General features: G+C 26.7%; 1 long non-coding RNA gene across 2 annotated transcripts in view; it reads right to left on the bottom strand.

Annotated features, from left to right (window-relative positions):
• LOC129958746 (uncharacterized) overlaps positions 1 to 18,646 on the bottom strand; it is a 53,741-nt gene extending 35,095 nt beyond the window's left edge. For both annotated transcript variants that reach the window (XR_008783299.1, XR_008783298.1), the window contains exon 1: positions 18,549 to 18,646. This is a non-coding gene — a long non-coding RNA (uncharacterized LOC129958746). The remainder of the gene's footprint in view (positions 1 to 18,548) is intronic.
• Between the last annotated feature and the right edge of the window lie 6,737 nt (positions 18,647 to 25,383).

Genomic DNA, 25,383 nt, shown 5'->3' with positions numbered 1-25,383 from the left:
CTCTTGGGTTTTCCTATTTTTGTAATGGAGATATTGTAATATCTTTCTGTCTTTTATTATATAAACAGAATGTGTCTTAAGAAAATTCAGGAAGTAAAGTCTATGCATCCATTTCCTGATCTTACAATTCTATATGCTTCTAAAAGTAATGCCCTGTATTCACTTTACACCTGAAAAATTAATAAAATTCAACGAGGAATTGGAAAAAACATAGGATATTTTCAAGATTAGCTTTTCTTCAAAAGTAATTTAGTCTTAAACTTATTACTTTATAACCAAGATGTTGTCAAATTGAAGGTAGGTAGAAAGCTATGAGATATCAAATCACAGGTTAATATAGGTTTTTACCGATTTTTAAACTAAAAACAAGGTACATGAAGTCATGCAACTTCTGTTCTAAATACACTACAAATTCCATTGGATATTGATTAAAGACATTTAAAACTATTTTCTGCCACAATAATTTCTGCGCATCTGTATTTAAATATCAGTTCATAAATTCTATATTTACTTATCAATATACATGTAAAACCCATCCCAGTATTTCGATAATATGAATTTACAAATATCTATAAATTAAAATAATTCTTAATTCTTAATTAATTTACTTATGATTCTTAAATTAATTAATAAATCATTTTTAATTAAATAAAATAATAAATATTCTAAATATATCAGTATCTACAATATATCTGTATCTATTAGTAGATGAAGCCTATTTATAAAGTCTATTAAAATCAACTTAAAATATATAAAAATTATCTATAAATTCGCATTTATTTATATCTATAAATAAATTCTAAATATATATATATAATAAATAATAAATAAATTGTAAATGCTTACAAATTCTCTCTCATGTTAAGATGGTATTTCAAGAATATTTAATCTGGAGCGTTAATGCATTACTTAGTCATTTACTATCAATGAAAGAGATAAATCAGATTTCTAATTAAAGATGAAATTTAAAACAGAAAAAAGTCTAAGTTCAATAATTAGTATTTTTTTTTTTTGACTTTTTCTTTATAGTTATATAAAAATATAAATAACGTTTTCAAGAACAGCTCAATATGAATTATATTTTATAATAAAGTTCATAACGGGCTAAACTATAAAGTGTGTCCTCACATATTACTAGAAAATGTTTTTAGAATTTATAATAATCCATGGGTTGTTAACAGAAAAATAAATTTATCGAAGAGTTGTGTGTTGTCTTTTGAATAGGAAAATTAAAAAAATAAGTAAAGATATCAAATTCGTTTTGAGGAAAAACAGACTTCACAATAAACGTTTCCAACCATAAAAATATCAGGAAGATGCCATATCTTTAGATTAACAATTTTAAGATAAATAAATAAAGATGCCTGAAACAGATTAAAAAAAGAAAACTTAAAATAAGTAATTTTATCTAGTAAAGGTCTGAGAATTAAAATAAAACAGTTTCAAGTATCGAATACTAGACATACGTGTTTATTGTATCAGGTTCAAGAAAGGGAGATATTCTAATTGTTGGGTTCTAGAAAACAAATGAAATCACACGAGATAACGTAACTAGATGATTATAAAACGTACATTTAACATAAATAATCCTTGATTATTTTCTAAAAAGCAATTTTTTATCCATTATGACTAAAAAATAAGCAAAATAAGCAATAAAAAATAAGAGATGCGATGACAAGAAATAAAATTATTCCCATGAAACAAAGGATATTTATTTTCAGCCATAATTTTTTTTTTTTTTTTGCAAATTTGACAAACTTCTATCGAATTATTTAGAGCTAGTAATTATAACCCAATAATGAAATATATATGTGATTATAACGAAGCATTATAGCAAGTTTTTTTAATTGAACAGTCATTCAGCACTTTCAATTTTATTATTAATTTGAATTCTGATATTTTTGGGGAGTTAAAATAAATTTGAAACCTATCTAGAAATTCTGAAATAGATACAAAATATTGGCAACATTTAATGTGAACAAATTGTATTTGCATAAATTTATTTTATTCTGTTGCATAAAATATATGAATAAAACATAAAATTTAAAAACAGAAATTTAGTCTTTAAATTGATACACAAATGTGAATAACATGGATCCATATATATATATAAAAGATGTAAATATCTTGACGCTGTAGAGTAGAGACTAAATATCATATTCAGCACACGAATTCTTGGAATTGATCTTGAACTGACGGTGCAGTAAAGATAATTATCTGAGATGTGACAAATTTTATATTTCAGATTTTTAGAAAAGAGCAGTTACTTTTTTAAAAACATTTTTTAAATGTTTGTAAATAAGAATGGCTAAAATACTTTTTTGACAAAATATTCAAAATTCTTAATATTTCCTAGTTTTGAGATTACAGATAGATATATACTTCTAAATAATAAAAAAATGAATTAATTTTATGGCGATTGAGTCAATTAATGTACTTTTGAAACAATTACGATGTCTATATTTTTATATATCCCACTGGTCCTAAAAGTCACCTTTAGAAATCTAACTTTTTAAATAGAATGATGTTCCAAAATTTTGCGGCTAAGCCTGATCTAATTTTCGATTATCTTTGTTTTAGAAAATTTTAGATCATTCCAACTGAAAACCACCTATTAACATTCCAACCACGAAAAACTACCTATTAAAGCAAATCCTTTCCTCAGTGATTTATTTAGTATAATAAAATGAAAATTTTTATAAATTGGTCTTTTTTGGTCGCAGGTAAGAATATTTTTTTGTGCGAAATGTTTTTGATTTCATATTATTTTACTAAACACGATTCATCTTACTCATCTCAGGATTGCAAAAAAAATCCAGACATTTCAAATCTCTAGCAACATAAAAAAAAAAGAAAAAAAAAGAAAAAAAGTAGAAAAAATCATTTACTAGAATTAATCTATTTTTTTCAGCTACAATTAAGAAAACAGAAATAACTGATATTGGGTAAAGATTAAATTAGATATTCATGTATAATCCCACTTTGAGCCGCATCAAAGATTATAACATTTTGCTTCCTCGAAGCGGCCATTAATTGTTCTAAGCTATTGAATTTCAGAGCTTCATAATTCGGTCACTTTTGGTCGTAGAAAAATATAACTTTTTTTTTTTTTTTGAAAATGTTAGGAATCCTAGAATATTTTACCAAATATGTCTCACACGATTTTGGTAACTATATAAAAATTTGGCATTTCCGATTTTTCCATCAGTACTTTACTTTAAAGAATAACAAGGGCATCGAAATATTTTTCATCTGCCTTTTTGTAGAAAGATTGAATTTGAATTCCTAAAGTAAATGAATATTTTCTTTCGCAGCAATTAATTGATTTATTGAAGTTTAGCGTATGAACAAAATTTTATTCCCATGAAATTGAAAATGAGAACAAGTTTATGTCGGCATTTCACTTAGCTTAGAATTTTATTAAAAGTTTTAAATCCTGATAATTTCGCCTTAAATTCAATAGCAGATGAAACTGAGAGTAAGTAGAAAGCTATTGGGGAACGAACCACTGGTCCGTAGTTCTAAATTCATGTTCCCACGCATTTTAATCATGAAAGAGGAAAAATATGAAGTCGGAAACCTTTTGATTTAAATATATATTCTCATTCTTCAAGGCATCGTTAATTGAAGTTCAAAATTTCATTCTGTTATAATATTTTCAATCCATATATATATTCATGCTCAAATTTCATACCTATTTATAAACATTTAATTGTAATTTCAGCATAGCTCTAAATGCAAATAAAATAAATATTTTTTGCTCTAAAGATATAAAGTTTAAATATACATAAATATGCAAACTCCTAAAAATTTTCAATGTAAACTATATAAATATTTACATTCATAAATATATTAAATATATCTAAAAATCTTAATTTACGATTTTCATCGATAAATTGTAAACCTATCTATTAATTCCTCTTAGAAATAAGATTATTTAACATATTTTTTTAAAAAAAACTTATTATATTTATAGATTATTTAACATGGTACTACGATAAATAGTGTTCCAATGTAATATTTCATTTCAAAAATCAATTTTTTGAAATGAATATAATCAGAACTCTCTTTGAAAAATATATATAACTCATTTCAGACATGTATTCATTTTATCGTTTTAATTAAGAATTTTTATCTTATGATTTCATAAAAAATATCTGCATCTTTTTCAAGTCATACACATTACGTCTTTGCATAAAATATCGTATCATTTATCAAAACCAATCATTCTTTGAATATATAACAATTCCTTAGACGCAGTAAAATAATAAATCTGATAAAGAACGAAAATGCTTTTGTACTATCCATACAATTCAGTGAAGGACAAAAGTCTATAAACCTTTTCTATATTCTAAACCGCCATTTTGTTTAACAAATTCACTCACATAAAAGAACAGGAAAGGAGTTGTAACTCTAGACGAACCGTTTCCATCAAATAAATGAAATCGGGAAGAGTGAAAAATATCAAGAAAAATTTAGGACAAATATTTTTATTAAGTAAAAACTAAAGTTACGAAAAAACATCCAGTTTATAAGGCAAAATTACAAGTACAATAAACAGAACGTACTCACCTGTAGATTCAAGACTGGTAACTCGAATGGACAGCTGGAAGTGAAATGGCCCCGGACAATTCAGATACTGAGCTACTATTTATAAACATATGCGCAGAATGAGAAAGCGAAATGATTCGAGCAAGCCCAGTCCTTTCGTTGCCATGGGTTACATTCCAAGAAGAATATATTTAAAGACGTCAAGATTCAGGAGAAGGGATTTTGAAATTCTATCGATCGATAAATACTAGCGCCATCATATAAGATGAAAAGATTACAAGGATAAATGAATTATGATTTTCGGTTAATAAAAAAGACTTTTTAGGAAAAATCTGATAAAATTGAACAGAACGATTTATCATTAACCTATTACTGTAGAAAAGAGAAGAATTTCACGAAACTTTGAAGCAAGTAGTAGAAAATATATTAGTTAGAAATTAAATTTATAAATCGTAGGAATTTGTTGACATTTTTCTTGAGTATTAAAAACACTGTCAAATCTGTTGAAAAAAAATGAACGGAATAAACTGGCGACATTTAATTTTAATGAAAAATATGATTGTAAAAATATATCGTCGGCCGGCAGCAAAAAATTGTCCAATCAAAAGAAAGTGAAATATGTGTTAATAGATTCTTACTGTTTTAAAACCCCATCTCGGCCGGATAAATAAAAAACCGCGCATATTATTATCATCAATATGCAATGTATACGGCACATAAACTGATATGCACGAATTTTCTGTTACAGAGAAAACATTTTAAAAGAATAAAGAAAATATTAATTCACTTTTCTTTTGACTTGGTCACTTGGAAATGTATATTGACATTATTTTACTGTCGAAAAATTTCAATTAATTTACAAATGTAGAAAATTGAATTTATAGAAATAAAAGGCGATATCATCACAGTTCCGGTATTTAGGCGAGTGCACCAATGACAGCTGGTAGGGTCCCGGACGAGAATGCCATCTTTTCTGTCTTAATGAGATAACTAAATAAACTAACTAGTTTGACGAACGAAATTTGGTACGTACTTTTAAGACCAGCATTGTAGATCATCAAACATTGGACGAAATTCAATTGCAGAAAGAATGTCTGTTTTTCCTTATGTATGCGTATGGACACTATAACTCAGATAAATTCAATTTAGTAAATGGTTTTCTCAGATGAATCAGTTTTTAATTGGACCCCGTGATTCAGAGGCCTCGTACCAGGGTGACTTTCAGTTCAGTTCAGTGGTATTACTAGATTTGGATTAAGTAGAGTAATGCTAAGTACACATTTCGTGTGGTTTGAGAAACTGATTCAAGGAATAAAAGAGTTATTTTTATTCTTACGTTGTAGCATATAACATTTACTATTCAAACATTTTCATTATTTCAGCGATTTCTCTCATCACATACAGTTCCTTCCGAGTGAGTTTCATCCTTAAAGTTCCGGGCTCCAATTTCCTATTTCATCAATAATTTTGTTCCAGATTCCAATTTTAATAAGATTAGCAGTAATATTTCATTCATTTCAATGTGCGACTGGGTGGACTTTTGCTTCTATCTCGCGCGAAAGTCAAGTGTTAGTAAAAATATTTCCTTCTTTAAAGCAACACTGATCTCTCTGGTGCCTTACATTCTCTTGGGTAAGCTGAGTCATTATAGTTTTTAAATCTGTATGTACAGATAATTTTACCCAATATAAATTGTAGGTTTTAAAGCTAATTTCTTTTTGAAAATTTCATGAACTCTTAAAAATATCGAAACATAAATTCAATAAAATATATAAAATTTATTCTAAAGCATAAATATTTCAAAAAATATGAAAATATCTATATCTATAAATATATAAATGCACGCATCAAATAATGAATAAAGCCTATTTATAAATTCTAAATCTATCTTTAAATTCTGCCTCGCTCTAGGATAATATCAAAAAGTATTTAGTAGGCACAAGGATACACTGGAAAACTTTCTCCACAGTCTTACTATTTTAAGACTAAGGAGAGAGTTATCCAGTGCATCTTGTATAGTAATGTAATGAAGAATTTTTTGAATATTTTATAAAGGTTCCTTTAGAAATTCTACAGTCATGTAAAATATATTTTAATGCATAAATGACTGTACCTGTAATAGTACTCATATTTAAGTTTATAATTGTTTATATCAATTAATAAATAAACCCTATCACTAAATTTTACCCCGCATTAGGATTTCATTACTAGATTACTTAATTGGTATAATGATATACTATTTGATTTTCTCCGAAATCTTGATTTATTACTGGCAATAGCAGCTTTAAGAAGAATTACATTCTCATTTTAAAAAAGTACTGTTAAGCTCGCCAAATTAAGAAATTTGATTCTTTTTTCAGAATATAAGAATTTTTAATGTTTTCAAAAAATTATTCGCTGCATTTTCAAGTGACGTTAAATATGATTTTTGTTTTAGATACTATAAAGCATGTCTTCACACATAAAACGAACTCATTTCTAAAATCTCTATTAATTTAGGAGTTTCTAAAAGATGATTAAAATTTTTGAAGAACTCATTCACTTTTAGCCGTCGTGTTTCATTTACTATCCAGAAAAAAACCCAAAAGGAATTTCGTAGAAAAACTATTCCGCTGTTTCACAGTAAAATTAAACCATATAAAATTATGTGAAGCTGTTCAAAGTTAAGAAACAGATACAGCCACACAAATGAAACCGTAAAAAGCAAATACATATAAAAACTTATAATGCATTAAGTAAATATTGAAATTTCGAATTATCATTCAACTTAAATAATTACAAGTATCGTAAACTGAGCAACCTCACCTATGAAATTCAGGTTTGAAACAATATAAAGAGGAAGGGTTTCCTCAGAGCTGGAAAGTGGAAATAAATCAATTTTACATGTAAATTTATAGTTCATTTAAAGTGGATATAAACAAATCGAACGTTTAATAATAATAATAATAATAATAATAAATCGACATCCTTATTTGCATTTTATTAGTAAAATTTATAAATCTTTAATCACTTCAAAAATTTCACTGATCAATGTAAGGACTGCAAAAAACAAAAATAGGAAGAACTGAGGTGAAGGATTACCCATAACACAAAGAGCAAATATTTTCGATCATTAAAAATTTACTAAGCAAACTTCAGAAAATTCTATAAAACGATTCAGAAATAACCTTAATATTCTAATACTGACAAACGTATATGATTGAAATCAAATATTAAAGCCTGTCTGGCAATATAAATATAAGAGGAAGTTTAATTTCATAACTAGTTTGATTTTATTGACATTCAAATGTGAGAAAAAAATTAAGTAAGGAAATTACTAAGAAATACTAAAATGTGCGGAATTTTCAACATTTAGATATAAAGCAAATTATGTTTACATAAATTAATTTTATTCTACGTAACAAAAAATTTTTTAAGGTAATGAAAATCAAGCATTAAACAATTCAAAAATATAAATAAACTTGGGTCTGTAATGATAGAAAGCAATGTTTACATTTTCCCCCGCAGAATAAATGCTAAAAGGGTCGAAATTCATAAGACTATTCTAGTTTACAGTTTCTCAAACGTTAGCGAACATGAAACGTGTGTAGCATTTTTAATGCATAATTCTTTAAAAATGTAATAAAAATTTTCATGTTCAAGCGTGTAAATCTAATTTGCATTTTATAGAATACATTGTCTCGTAAAATTAAACTGAAACATAGACATATGATGGCACGAAATTAACTAGAACAATTCGGAAATAAAAAATCCATAATATTTTAACTTTATATAATTAACCAAAATATATTCGAATTATACAGTTTTGTTACATTAATTATTTGGAAATTCATTACGTTATTGAGAAAATTCGAAATAAAAATGTTCGAATATGCTAAGCTTTTCTGAATTTGGAATATTACTACTTTCTTTACTTAAAATTCGTTAATGTTTATAATTATTCATAATTGATTTTTATTATTCTTTAATATTTATAAGCAAACATAAACAAGAAAACCTTCTTTGTCTCAAAAAATTTCATTGAAACTTTCTTTAATTGCCTTTTTTTATGCTTTCTGTTTCCCTGTTTTGAACTGTGCTATCTCTAAAAAATTCTGGTGACATATTGTTGTTAGAATCAATTTGACAAAAAAGTTTATGCTCTTCTTTATAATTATTTTTTTTAAACATTTTTATGTAATTTGGATTGTTTTTTTAAAATTTAGTAATTTTTTTAACCTTTTTAGTAATTGTATGTGAACTGGAAACAAAAATGAAAAAGCTTGAGAAATATTAAAATGGATGGAATTTCCAACATTCAGATGTAATGTAACATGTCAGATGTAATTAATAACTTAAGCATTAAACTATTCAAGGATATAAATGAACATGTTTTTGTAATGATAAAGGGCAATGCTTATAGCTTTCTCCTGTAGAAAAAGGGCTAAGAGGGTAAAAATTCATTACAAACGACTCTAGATTGTAGCTTTTAAAACAATAGCTTAAAAGTACTGGGGAAGTTTCGAATTAGAAACTGAAGAGATTGCACCAAAAATCCACTTGATCCAAAAATTCAAATTATTGAAAACTAGATTTAAATGCAATCCATCGACAACTGCAGTTTAGTTAAACTGGCAGTCAAGGTACATTTTTAATATTTATCATTTCAATAAATATGAATTAAAAAAATCAAAACTAAGAAATTTTAATAAAAATATGAAAACAATTATAATTTAAAGAAATTTTAAAATAATAAATTTAATCAATAGATAATTCTAATAACTGAACAATGTATAGAATTTTGAATAAAATATTGCCGCATTGAAAAAGATGCAGTCGACTCTCCATGGCCGAATGGTCATGGCACTAATCCCATAATCAAGAGATCGTAAGTTCGAATCCCGCTAGAGACAATGCGATTCACAGTTTGTGTAAATATTTGATTTTATGTTTTGCTTTACTTCATGTTCCAGCAGATTCAGGTTCTTTAGTTTACCAGATAAATGTTCAGGACTTTTCTTACTGCCTCCAGAAAAGTATTCTGGAACTTTCCCTGCTAGTATAAAAGCAAATGATCTGTCAGTCACTGTGTTCAGAGTTGAGTTAATAAATTGGTTTAGCTCTACTTCTTGTGTGTGTCATTGAGTTTCATACAAAAGTACCTAAGTGACAATATTTCTGCATCGAAATAAACTATACAATTCCCATTTAATATTTTCAAAACATTCTTGAAAAGTGAAAATACTTATTGTATCTTTAATAAATATATTGTCACGTAAAATAAAGAATAAATATATGATGTCGTGAAAATTAACTAATAAAAATAATTCAAAAATAAAAATATTTTTAGTAACTTTTAGACTCGATTTCCAATTAATCAAAATAAATCCTAAAGACTTTTAACCTTATTTTAATTGGAAATTCAAAACACCACTGAAAAATTTGAAATAAAAATTTTCGAATAAGCCAAGCTTTTTTAAAATTAGATTACTATAAGTCTCTTATTCTTAAATTCTTTAAAACTTTTATATTTATTATTAATTTTATATTAATTCTTTTATGCTTTTATATTTATTTTTAATTCTAATTAAATTATATTATTATTTAATATTTTTAAGCAAAGGAAGTTGAGAAAATCTTCTTGATCTTAAAAGATTACATTCAAACTTTCTTTGTTATTATATTTAACGAAAGTTTCTTTTAGCCATATTTAATTAATATTTTATGTCCACATTTGTTTTGGGATTGTTATAAAATTTTTTAGGATAAAATGTAATAGGGAAGAATTTTTTTCCCCCTACCTAACAAGGGACAGGAAACTATAGAGCTTAAGAAGCATTGTTCTAAATGATGGCAAAATCATCGAAGAATATTTCATTTACATATTTAAATCTAAATATTTTATAAATTTTTAAAAAAAATCATAAATAAATTTCGGAATATTTTACAGTTCCATCGATTTACCAAAATTAATATTCAAATAAGATTTTTCCATAGCTTTGAAAGAGAGAAAGATATTCATTATAATTAGGGATTGCAGTATTGGACCAAAATTTCAACACCGGTATTCGGTATTTTTTTAGATCTTAATAACGGGATACCGGTTTTAATACCGGTATTAGAAATTTTAGAAAAAGAAAGAAAACGCAGGTGTTTCTTTGTTTTATTTGCTAGTTTTATTAGAAAGTGTAAATATCACAAAAAATAATTTGTAACTTATAAATTATAACAATATATAAAGAATCACAAAAAAGGAAAGGAACATCTTATTTATTTAAATCACAAAAAAGAGTAAACATCTCTATTCAGTCTGTGGTACTATTACAAATTTTTGATATGTGATCTTAAAAAAACATAATGCATCAATTGTACTGTCATTAAGCCTGGAAAGTAATTTTGTGCAAAAATTACCAGCTGTCGAAAATGCTCTTTCGGCATCTACGATAGTTGGTGGTACTGTTAGCAATGCGCGATATACTTTTTCCAAGTATTTACCTCTAAATCCCTCATCTTCAAATAAATCGATTTCTCGTCGGATGTTTTTGGATTTAGCAGATTTCTGTATTGTATTTTGGTTCGTTGAAATTTTCTTATTTATCGCTAATTCTAAGTTTAGTTCAAGAGACGATTGCTTTTCACTATCGACACTAGTGTCATCATAATCTTCGATAACTGAACCAATTTCTTCTGAATATGGATAGGTTTGTGGGTAAAAAATTTTAAGTAAATTTACTATAAACTTAATCAGATTTAAATTGGTTATTTTCTTTTCTTCTTTTTCATTTTTAAAATCATTATAATTATGTAAATACCATAAGACATTTTCTATTTCGGTATGCCTTTCTTCTTTACGATTTTTCAATGCAAATATATAATTCTTCACATTTATATTTTAATTTTCATTGTAAGGGTTTAAAAATGTTTTTTCATTATACTCTTTGGTTCTGTGACATGAACTGTGCTACCTTATAAAATATTTGGGCAGAATAATGCTGTTAGACATCAACCTGACAAAAAAGTTCGTTTCTCTCATATTTTATATTTATACATTTTAATGTAATTAGACTTGTTTCATATTTGGATGGAATTTTTAAATAGCTTCTTCACTCACTTTGTGATAGTTAAATATTTTAATTTTCCTCATTTATATATTCTCTATAAAAGTACTGAGTTTTTTTAAATTTTATTTTTGTCATTTTGTAATAATCGTGTTTACATGCTCTCAGATAAACGTACTTTTTCTGAAAGGATTTTCCACAAAATTCGATAAATATATAAATTTGATATAAAGACTACATACCGAATTTCATTTATCTAGCTCAAAGCGCTTCTGAGTTATGTTGATTATAGACTGACAGACACAATTCGAAAGGTTTGTTTCAGAAAGTTCTGAAACGTGAAGATTTGTCAAAATATCCAGCTCGAACTTTTTGATGATTACAATATTTTCTGATTGTACACTTAGTATACGAGTAAGAAAAGCAGAACATAAACTAAAATAGCTGGTAGGAGTGTGGCGAGAATAAAATTTGCCTTGGGCATGATCTTTTTGATTCCACTAAAAATCAACGAGTTTAAAAGAGTAAATGGCGCCAATGGTTAGTTTTATTTCTTCCCCTCCTTCATCATATTTAATTTAAAAAAGGACTGAAATGCAATTATTCTGTCCCCAAGGCGCCCCATAAGACAACTATCAGGGACATCAATAGACATCGGATTTTACCCCACCGATCGCTGTTCTACTCACTATCTCAGCTCTATGAATCAGCTTTCAGGCCGGCTCATTTTTATGAGGGAAACTGCTAAGTTTAAAGGATAGAACCTCTTTCAAAAAAAAAGAATGTTTCTAAAAGTACAGTGCAGAGCAAACGAACGCGTTTTAAATTTCACAATATCAGTTCAGGAAATAACAAATACTTGAGTACTCTTTTAGAAGGGGGTGGGGGTGGGGGGTGGAGCAGGTAATGTCCCCAACCGTCCAATCGGTGAAATCCTTCGGGGCTGACGGGGTTGGAATATTTTTAGTAATGAAAGCCATTTTCAGAAAGATCTCTCAGCATTCATGTTGATGAAAATGAAAGCAGAAAAAGCATTCGGCTCTTACATCAGTTACAGAAGCAGAGAAAAACTGACAAGATGTATGGGATGATGTATTCAAGATTATTTTAATCTCGCGAAATAAATTCAAGTAAGCTAAGAAAGCAAAATTAACATTTACTGAATTGTGCATGAGAACGTAAGTTATTATAAAACCACAGTTAATTCAGACCGAGCAAAAACATTATGATGTCAAGATAGTAGTAATAAATAAAAATCTGTGGTTGCTATTTTACTAATCACTGATGTCACTATTTTATAATTATTACAATCTGAACCCCTTCAGTTTTATGCGGAGAGGGGGAGAAGAGAATAACAACTTTATTAGAGCATGGAAGAAAGTTTAGAGAAGATCACTGTAGGTGGTTTCTTGCTTTTCTTCATCTTTCGCTTTAATGTTTTGTCATAATTAGTGTAAAAATTTATCTTTTTCCCAGCTGAGATGAAATTTTTTGAAACGTTTGTTTATATTTAAGCTTCAAAGCGATTTTTTGTACAATATTTCGATTTTTTTCTTTGATGGATATTTTTCTGATAATAAATAAGAACAAAAACGGACAAAATCTGTCATGTAAAACCAATTTCTATACGCAATGCGCTCAAGTATAAGTAATAAAAATACAAAGAAATTAGGACTAATTAAATAATTAGTACTACTAAGTAATGTTAGTAATAATAACGAAAAACTTATACTCTTAATCAAAGGCTTACTGACATAAAATGAGGTCCAGAATAAATATCAAAACAGCGCCCAAATTAATCGTTTAACTACAATTCTTATATTATCTACCCTCTAAGAAAATGTTATGCCAGTTGGGATTTGAAGTTAAGCCTAAAGAATTATCAGTCTGTAAACAAACACACACCCACAAAAAGAAGTTAAAAATGCAACGAGATAGACGGATGAAATTTGGTATACGGTATTAAAACAGCAAAAAAAAAGTAAATATATTTCAAATTTTTAAGACGCTCATCAGTGTGAAGTCTTGAAGATCTGTTCATAAATAATTGAACGTAATAACACAAAATGCAATAAGACAGATGAATTTAAAATATTTTTTTTTCCCACTAAAATAGTGGGTATATGCCTAATTTTGGGTTACATCCGAAAAGTGGCAAAGCGTTTTCTAGTTTCTCCATTCCTAAATATAGGAATAAAATAACTCAAAAATACAAGTTAGATAAATGAAATTTAGTATGTTATCATTATATCAAAAATTTAGATTTATTTCAAATTCTGAGCACGTTTTTTTGTTAGTAGGGCACTATTTGTTTCAATTAACTTTTAGTGATTAGCTTTGATTTGAGTGCTCATGAAGATTTTTAATTCATATGATTACAATTTTTATTGTTTCCTTTTAATATCACTCTATATTTGCATTTAAAGTGCACTACAAATTATAATTTATTTTTTAAAGTCTTTACCAATGTGCTTCAGAGTTTCTACAATAGCTTTCCTTAGTTAAGCTGTTACAATTAAATACGAGTCTCGGTTAACAGAACACAGAACATCTAGACTGGCGCATCATCTAGATATATAATAAAAGTTTAGAAGAAAGGGAGAAAAGCATGCATGACAAATATATGCATACCATCATGAACTGAGTAATGATTACTCTACATTGTTATTCTTCCCCAAAATTACTTTTATTCACCCACAAAATTTTTTTAGATGTGTTTAACCACGAAGATGTAAAAATGAGTTAAACAACATTTGATTAAAAAAGTAATGAAAATGCTACACATATCAAAACGAATGGCAGATATTAAGAACATATCAATGTAACTTATTTGACGTTTTGTTTGCAGTGAGAACCATATAACTTTTTTTTTTTTTGACACAAATAAAAATTTGTGTTATATACGATGTCTAATTTACTGCGATTAATTTTATTTATTTATATAAACATGAAAAGATATTTTGTATATTTCTAACTTTTTAAAAAATTCAGTATAACTTTTCAATGAATCATGTTAAAAAAATGTAATGAAATTATTCCATCTCTAAAGACAATCCTTAATTATTAGTTTTTTAGTCTCCTTTCTGAGTTGGATTCATGGAAAGATATTTCTGGGGGTTTTAAGTTTAAAACTTCCTTGGCTAGTGTATCTGCTTTTTCATTTCCAATATACCCCTGATGAGCTCTGATGTAGATCATTTCAACACCAGCATAAAAAGAATTAATCACTATTTAGAAATTATGTCATATATATTCTAACAATTATAGCAATTTTGTGCTAATTTATAGAAAATACACAATTTAATTCAATGACAGGAAAAAGAAAGTGTGTTTTTAATATCAATAATAGAATTGTAACCAGTGGTATATATATCTAGTTTTTATTCTCCACAGCTGCCCCTAGATGGCTCTTTGAGATGGAGTATTTATATAGTTCTCATGATGACTTTCAGTTAGCAAGTAAGACATCACTACTTTATGATAGTTCTCTAGCCAACTTCAAACTGTGTGATATTTTATTCTTCCATGTTAAGTATATGTGTATAATTTGATGTTTTGTGTGTCTTGTGATGTGGAATCTAGATTCCCAAACGCCAGTGTTTTCATCTGCACAACAACAAGAGTCTCTCTTCACTACCAAATCAAATTATTACTTGTTCAGATGAACCATATTGCATATATATACATATACATATACATATAACCATATATATTATATATATATATATATATATATATATATATATACATACATACACACACACAAAATGTTTTAAGCAGAATTGTAGTCGAAGACAATTTCAAATTTTTAACTTCACTTTTATTCCATCCCGGGAGGCATTATTTATGTACAAGCAGAAGCGACAAGCACATCAACACGGAACAACACAAGAGCAAAAAGAAGAAAAGCTACTGAAAAATTTATCCCCGTAATTATATACTGTGAGATTTTGATTGGGATTTCACTACACGTGTCGACCCAGATAAGGGAATTATAGGATCTTTTAAAAGAATGTGCTTGGGTTGACTTTTTTTTTATCCCTTCACTCTGAATGTGGGAACTTGTCGATCTCAACAATTTTACAGAAATTCTGTTGCATTAGTTAAGTAAAAAAAGGTGGAATTGCATCAGGAAATAAAAGAATATTTTAGAAAGAAGTTAATATTGGCTAAATTAAGCTAAAAATTAGGAAATTAATTAAGTTTAAATTAGATTTAAAAATATCATTATATATTTATAATAAATTATACTGCAAGAAAATAAATGTAAACATACATTTAAATAAAAACTAAATATTACTAGTCATGAAACATACAATAAATACCAGATTGATGCTGCTAAAACATATTAGACTGGAAATTCTTTACAAATATAAGTTTACACATTTTTTTTATGGGTCTCGTAGAATAACCTGCATAACTACAAATTATGAAAATTATGGATAAATCCCATAAAATATAAAGGAAGGCATGAAAAGAAGTCTGAATGTTTTGCATTGTTGAAAATTTTTCATTTCTGTTTGAAAATTTGGCTTATTGGAACATTGGAAATACATGGATATATTAAAATGAAGATTAAAATTATGTTCAGCTGAGATTCAAAGAATAGGAAAACATAGAATAAAGCTTACTGTTAAAATTTTCAATTTAAACAAGGAAAAAAAAACTGAAAAAAAAAAAAAAGGAAAAACACTTTTTTTAGAATAGTCTTTATTGACAGTGAGTCAAATTCATTTTTACTTTCAAACAATTCTTCAATTTAATTTAATAATTTGAAAGGAAGCTATATATTAAAAAATAATTAATATCAAAAATATGCAAGTGAAAAGAAAATTGCACCTTTTCAGATTGAAAACTAGGAGAACTCAAAACATATACGAGAGGTTCAATAAGGAAGTTGAATTAAAAATTCACGGAAATTATTTCTGATATTTGATATAAAATGAAATACGTCAAACAGACTAGTATATTACTTGTGAATTAAATCTTACAATAATAAAACACAAAAATTAAAAAATAAATAAAAAAATTATAATGCAATGAGAACCTTCTGCATTGTAAGAAAACAAATATGGTAATTCACGCTATAAATAAAATAAAATGATTATTATTTACAAATCATGATTTATTTATTCCAACAATTATAGAAATTTTGCACAAATTTATATATAATGAATTATTTAATTCAATAACAGAAAAAAGAACATGTACGCTAAATGATTTATAAAATCAAATATACTTTATATTGCAAGAAATTAAAGGTAATTATTCAATGCAAAAAACAAAAAAAATCATAAAATAAAAACACACAGAGATTGATGCATCAAAAAATCAGATAAAAAATGATGTAAACGAAATTTGCACAAAATTTGCTACTGACTCTTATAGACAAATGTATAGAATTATAAATTATAAAAATTTATAAAAAATCTAATCACTTTGTCACATTAAACATGATTAAAGCATGAACAAAATTGTGAGTCTTCGTATTGCTGTAAATTTTTCATTTCTGATCAAATGGTTCAAATAAAAATGATGAATATATAAAACATTTAAAATAAAACTAAAAATTCTGATGAAATTCCACAAATGGAAAAAGTATAGAATAAAACTATCTGCTAAAAATTTCAGTTTAGATAAAATTATAAAAATCAGCGACAAATCTAATTTTAATGTTACCAATATATAATTAAGACCTGAAGAAAATTCTGAAAGTTTTGTTTTGTTGTAAACATTATATTACTATTATAAAAGTTGGAATATTGAATTTTCAGAAATAAGAAAATTCCGTCTGAAAGGAAACCAACAAATACAAAAAAAAAAAAAAAGCAGGAATGCTTTTTTCAGAAAATCCTTCCTTCAGCGTCTGAGACAATCATTTTATTTTTAAATATTATCTCTTTATTCAGATTAACCATGTCTGTTATACAGTAAAAACAATTTATTTTACAATAACTTAAGTAAATTAAAGGTTAAATGCGATCAGATACCAAATATACAAATGCCACAGATTTTTATAAAAATAAATTAGATTTGAAATTATGTGGAAGTGTCATTTGTGTAAAAAAAAATTATTACTTGTCACAAAACAACCTATAGAAACAGATATTATGAAAATTTGTTTCAAATCTATCTTAATGTCACTTAAAAAAATAATTAAGGCACAAAACAAAATTCTAAGTATTTTACATTGTTACACATTTTTTTTATTTTTGCTAAAAAATTTCATCAAAATAAACTGTCAAAAGAAACTGAAAAAGCAAAATAATTATAAAAATTTCATTTGGAAAAGATTTCAGGAGAGCAAAAGTCTAGAAAAAAATAAATAAATCTGTAATTTTTCTTTTTTCAATCGTTAGAAAGAACAATTGAAATTGTAAAGAAATTGATGGATTGATAGTAAAATTGTCTGAAGATATTTTACATTTGACATAGAATCAAAAGCTTTTCTGTTTAAAAGAACTCTTAAACTAAACAAAATATATTAAAAGTAAGCATAAAATTATATCAAAAAATTTCGACAGAAAAAAAAATCAATTTAAAGAAAATTATGAAAGCCAGGTTCAATACAGAATATGACTAATCAAAATATAAATGACAGTCAAAACAGCACGTTTAATTTCAAATTCATGTAAATTATTTTCACCTTTAACCAAAAAAAAAAAAAAAAAAACATTTTTAAAAAATTAACTGTTTTATAATAAATAAAGGACAAGAAATGCTTAAGTACAAAATGACAACAAAAATGAATCCATATTGTGGTGGGATAATTATTATTACTTTTCATCTAACTAAAGTGGTGTTTTGACCGGAGGCAAGGAGGAAGTATAGATGTTAATGATGCCTGTTTTATACAGCCCCATCAGGATGAAACAGTACTGTACTTATATCATCCTTGAAATGAAATATTATGAAGGAGAAAAATGGTAATAGAATGGACCATGCATCTTCCATACTTACTGTATCATTATGACGTTTTGTTGGTGAAACAATCACAATTTCCCTCGGGTATCTGTTACTTATGCAACATCGAGACTCGTTAACCGGAGGACGCTTGAACACCCCAATAGAAGTTCAAAGGCGGAAAAGCATTAGAAGCGATAGGGAACTAGCACTGGAGGACGGGTTTCATTCCGGTAGTGATGGAAATGGGGGAATAGATGTATGGTTGCTTACCGAAAAGCTTTTTTGCGCCAAAAGGTGAAAAATTATTTACACGCCAAGAATGAAGCTCGTTTTTGAAATGCATAGGGTTGAGTGTGGACGACTGTCGGTCGGATATATAAAGAAAGAAGACTTCATTTATGCACGAACTTTCTTAATAAAAGGATAATACCGTGATATAATTTATTTATTTTTGCTCCTAATTACGTTTTATGAATCTAATTTTTGACTAGAAATTAATGTTGACTGCGGCTGAGAACAGTGAGAGCTTGGGAAAGATGAATTTTAAATAGGCGCCTTCTATGTATAATTAATTAAATGGCAAGAAACTAATATGTTAACTCAGAATTAAATTATATTTTCTATTGGTTTGTTAAATGAAATTTAAAGTTTTCACAAAGTAATGGAATGAACTTACAAGTTTCATTTAAATTCTTAATGGGAGCTAAAAATGATGCTTTATTCGGAATACAAATTCGATGTTGTTTTAATTTTATTTATTGCAATTTGGCTGTATTCATTGGAAAGTATTTTAATTTTTTATACTATTAATTTTAATGCTCATATTTTGTTTAATGTACAAAACTAAATGTTTTTTTAAAAATGAGCTAAAATTTTTTTAAATGATGCTTTTTAAAAATTATATATATATATATATTACCTAATTAAGTAATAAATTAGTGTTATAGAACATTTAAAACATTTTTTATAACTGCAGGCATGCTTTGGTTTTGTTAGTATTCGTATTAGCAATTAAGTATTTATATTTTGTGGTCTAAAAATTGCAATAATAAAAAACTGTAATCTCTTTCTTGCAGTTTTGCCCATTTTTTTTTTTTAATGTTGATAATGTGCATGATAAACTCTTTAAAATTGAATAATTCATACATACTTGTCTAAAATATGCACTGTAAGGATATATATATATAATTTTAGCTAAATTTTTGATAAAATATGGCTTATTCTCTTTTAACCCTTTCTACGGCCATAGGAAGTATGCTTCCCCCATATTTATCTATCTTTGTATGAAATTTTGTAGGTTGGCATAAGTTCTGACAAATTTTTTTAGAAAGACAGAAATTTAGATGCTTCAGTTCTTTATCTCAATCAAAATGATGTGTCTTGATTTGTTACTTAATTATTAATTAACCAAATTAATTAATTGATCAAATTAAATTTATCTAATAAGCTAAATGAATCCCTTTTCTTATTCTAATTTCAAGCCTAAAAATATTTTAACATAATATGACTAGAAAAAAATGGCCCTTTAAAGGGTTAAGAAAGTATGATAACCAAAAATCTTCAAAGGAATCATCAAAATATTCTTGTTTTGTTAAAATAAGATTTATATTGAATTAAAAATTATATGCATAAGCTGATTAATATTACATGATTTTAAAAAGTACTTTTTCAATACATATATTTCGTATTCTAATTTTTTTTTTTTTTCCATAAATACTTAATCAATTTATTTATGCTTACCGCAATTTTATTCTTCTTTTAATGCTAAAAATCAGAATTTTGATTGAAAGTAGCCAAACTAAATCTGAAAAGGTAATAGAATCAATTCTTTGTAATTATACGCAATATAATAATATTTTAAAATAATATTTGTAAATTTATTTAATAATATTACATTATTAATTTGTAAATTTTAAAATAATATTTGTAAATAATTTTGTGTAATAATATTTTAAAAGAAAAATTGTACTAAAAATTCTAATATCTTGGATAAGTTTGTTCAAAATGTTGAATTTTCTACTTTTATAATAATGCACAGAAGTAAAAACTTTTAAAGAAAATTTAGAATAAAATTTTCAATTTCAAAAAATAAAAATTATTTTTGAATTTAATATAATAATATGAGTTTATTCTAAATTAGTCAATAGAATTTTCAATTAAATTGTAAAATATCATTTGCTAATTTTTGCATAATATTTAAGTCATATTTTATTCAACACTTACATTTTCTCAAGAAATTTTTCATTTTCTCAGATTTTGGAAGCTTAATTTTTTCTCATTTTGATTTTCAATAGTAATTAATGAAATAAAAATGATTTGCTTCACATGCATTCGTTATTGTAATATACTAATGCATATTAGTTAACCAAACCATTAACAAAATAAGTAACATTTGCTCCACCTTAAAAAATGCTATACTAATATTATTTTAACGGATTCAAATGAATGGATAAATACCGAGTGGTGAATATTTCTGAGATATTGTGTAAAAAAATTATAAAGGATGATGAAAATCCTTAAAACTTATATAGTTTATATACCTACTTTATCTTTTAAAATTAAGGCTTTGACTAAATTATTTAAAAAACGACAATTTCTATGAGGATATAGGAAAAAAAATGTTGTAGAAAAATGAAATGGGAGAATATTCCTTATTGTTTTAAAGTAATGATAATTACACTGGAATAATGAATTTTAACACTGTTTATGTTAAGTTGAAAAAATTATTTACAATTTAGAATCAGTAATAAAAATAATCATAATCTCTGAATTAAATTATCTGCAAATTCATTTGTTCAGTAGGCAATTTAATAACTCGGAGAATATGACTTTAGTCACTTGGAGACTTTAAAACAACTTTCATTGTCTCCATTACAAAAATGTGAAGAAAGGCTAATTTTCAAAAATAATTTAGTATTGATTCAATTCACCTTCAGTAAAACTTTTAAAGCTAATGACACAAAAGTAGGTTAAAACTGTCTCAGTGGTTTAACTTACATTTATCAATAAAAGAAAATAGATGGAAATCAACTGAAGACAGATGGACAGAGAATGAAGAATATCAGAAGGATCACAAAATATGTTCTGTCCACTGTTTTGAAGAAGGAGTTTGCATGAAACCAGTATTTTAAAAATCAAAGTAGTTTTATACATTTTAAATGTAACTGAAAGAACTTCCTGGGCCATTGTATTCACAAAAGAAGAAAAAAGAAATCTTTTAGCATATGAAAGAGCAGTTGAACTTGGATATGTATCATATAATTGGAAACTTCTAAAAAAATAAAAAGAACTTGACAGAAAAAAAAATTAACTTAATAAACAAAGAGAAAGCACAATCATTTGCAATTGGAATATATGATATAATATATTCCACAAGATATTGCATTAAAGCCGATAATCTATGCAACTCCTCTCAAAATTCAAATTCTACCTCTAAAACATGATTCTTATTAATGCTTAAACCACAGTCTAAAAATTGGAAGGAAAAAAACTGTAAACAATATCTCTCACTTTTATTTCCAATATCATTTTAAGTAAAAATAAATAAATAAAAATCTTTTTTTTAAAATTTAGTTAAAATTACTTTTTAAAAAAGCGTCTACCTCATTATTGTTCATTGTAACTAAAAAGAATTTAAATCAAGTATGTAAAATGTATAATGCGTTATTGTTTTTTATTAATTTTCAAAAATTTTTTATAAAATAAAAAAAATTATATGCTTCTCTCCCTTTCTCTCTTATCTTTATACTTTTTCTGTCTCTTTACAACATTAGCATATAAGATCATACAGTTTTTTTTATATGAATACAATTAATTGAAAAATAAATATCCATTCTGGATATTTATCCTTAAAATTAGATACCCGAATGCATCACTAATTAACTCGCGCTTAAATTTCTTTACAGCATTTCTTTTAAAGAAAATTTTACTTTTGAAGAAAAATAATTCTTTTGCGAATAAAAGAAACCTTTGTTAATGCTTCCGAAGGAAATTTCATAATTTCCAAATGTTATTTTTGAAGTTTTAAATACTAAATATGAATAATAAAATCGAATTTTAACAAAATTTCGAAAATATCTGTGTTAATTTACCTAAGCGTTTTTGTTAAACAAATAAAATATCTTGAAGGGTATGAGAAATTGCGTTGTGTCAAGATGTCATAAGGAATTGTTATCCTAGTTTGCAGATTTTTCAGCTACTACTGCAAACATAATATTCCATTTTCTTTCAAAGATTATTGTTATCAAATAATATTATTGCTGTCATACTTTTTTTTTTTGTAATTACTATATTGCATACAAGCAAACGTGAAATGTTGAGTGACTGAAAAAACAAGTTTATATTAATGGCTAAAGAATAAATTCGTCTTTACTTGAGTAGTTAAATTTTGATAGAGTATTGGGAATGAAATGAACTGTATTACAATAATAAAAATTATTGTAGGAATACATTCTAAAATATTTTTTTAGTTTATTAATATTAAAAAGACAATTGTATGATAATGAATTTGATATCAATAAAAAGATTTTGATATTAAGTTTGGAAAATAGTGTTAGTATCATTTTTGTACAATAATATATTTTGAGAATTATAAGAGGAAAACATCAACATTTTGTTTAGTTAAAATTATAATTGGAAATTTTGATGCATTGCATCAAAGTACACGCTTCTAACCTTTAAAGCATGTTTAGTAAATTTTCAGTTTCTGGAGTCGGCAGTCTGTCTTATAACTCATGTTAAAGTATAGATAAATATATGAACAACTATATATTTCTTCAGTAAGATTGGAATTACAAATGCATATCAGTATGTTGTTCTAATGTTAATCTTTTGATTTGATATCCATTACAAAAGATAAAAAAAGAGCTATCTGGAATGCAGCATCTTGCAAATTTTTATTCATCTTCTATTCTGTTTAAAAGTGCTGAAGGTTTCTAATCAAATAATTTTGATGAGCATTAATTTGATATTTTCCTTTTCTTGTTTTGGTATTGTAATCATCAAAGAAAAAAAAATCGCTTAAATGTAGATTCTCAAAGAAAGCCTTTTTTATTTGCAGAGTAGTATTTCTTAAACAGGACAGTAACATATGTTTTTATGAGAGTCAAAAAAGAAAAACAGACACGTACGATAATTCTATAATTGTTTCCTGTATCTTTCTTACCATTCTTTGCTGCTTTTAAAAAGCTCCCTCAGTTTGCCGGGCAAATTGAGGGAGGCCAACGGGTGGTCATATGCAGATGCGTTCTAACTAATATCATATGTGCTGAAGTTATTTTGATAAGATAATAATTGATGGATAATGATTCATTTTTATAGGATAATCCAGCGTTTCTCAACCTTTCAGTATTCGTGGCCCAGTTTTCAATCATAACTTTCATCGCGCCCCCCCCCTTACAATAAAATGTATACAACAATAATGTATATTGAATATTTTGGATTCTGTTTTTAAATTATTTTTAATTAACTGCCAAAACAAGAGTAAAAGCGAGCCAACGTTGGCGAGAAACCGCATCTTGCATTTTGGACAAGCGGACAGTGAACAGATGAAGCGAATGAAAGCGGAGAAAATTTAAATATTATATTTGAAATGAAAGCCAAATAGGGAGATAACGTTAAAAGAATATGAAAGTAGAAAAATTCATCAATGAAAGTTAACCTAGACGGGATGAGCTAAATTTAAAAACGGGGAATACATTTTTTCGAATAATAAAAGAAATAAAACAGAAGCATGACAAAACGAAAGTGAAAAAAATAGGAATGTTTGTGCAAGAGAATCCACACGACCGAGGCCGTCTCGAGCATGTGCGGAGTAAATGTTTACTCATAAGAAGGAAAATATTCGATAAGCAAGTTTCATATCCAACCAGTCTCATTTCGAGTCGATCCTTTTATCGCTATCGAATCAATTGTGAATTTGTATGTTATATATGTTTTCGTGTTAATTGCAATTCACCATATAAAATATTCACGGCAGCAGATTTATGCAGACTCATGAATAAATTTTTAAGCGGAAGTAAGCAAGCATTAGACGATAGTCAAGCATCAACAAGTACACAGACAAGCGTGGTTCCGAAAATAAAATCAAGGAAATATTCTCAAGAATATTTAAATTTTGGGTTTACCAGTACTGAAGTAAATGAAGAAAAAAGGCCCCTGTGTATCATTTGCTCAAAATTGTTGGCCGTAGACAGCATGAAACCTAATAAATTTAAACGACATTCGAAAACGCTTCATAGTGAGTACGTCAACAAACCCAGAGAATTCTTCGAATTAAAATTAAAATCATATAACAAGCAACAAATTGTTTTCAATACAGCTTGACGAAGCAACAGATAGAAATAAAGATGCTCATTTAATTACCATGTTCGAATTTGTGGTAATATGTCAGTAGTAGAACTACTTTTCTGCAAACCAATAGAACTCAAAACATCAGCACTCGCATTATTTGCTATTTTAAATGATTTTATGAACGAGGCAAACATAGAATGGAAAAATTGCGTCGGAATATGCACCGATGGTGCTCGTTCAATGTCCGAAAGATTCCAAGATATACAAACACTTTTAAAACAAAAATCGCCTCAGTGCACACATTGCATGATCCACAGAGAAACTTTGGCTTCGAAAGAAATAAGTCCTGGTTTGAATATTGTGTTAACTACAGTTGAACCGTAGTAAATTATATAAAAATGAGACCCCTGAAATCGAGAATCTTTTCTTCACTTTGTGAAGACATGGGTTCAGTACATTCAGCGTTAATATTTTATTGCGAGGCAAGATGGTCATCACGTGAGAAATTTTTGCAACGTTTTTATGAATTAAGAGAAGAAATCGCCATTTCCTAGAAAAAGAAAACAGACAGAAGGCCGAGAATTTTCGCGATAGTTAA

The sequence above is a fragment of the Argiope bruennichi genome, chromosome X1 (genome assembly GCF_947563725.1).
Source record: "Argiope bruennichi chromosome X1, qqArgBrue1.1, whole genome shotgun sequence".
Lineage (NCBI taxonomy): Eukaryota > Metazoa > Arthropoda > Arachnida > Araneae > Araneidae > Argiope > Argiope bruennichi.
Note: the sequence above shows the minus strand (reverse complement) of the source record. Positions and strands in the feature narration are given on the sequence as shown.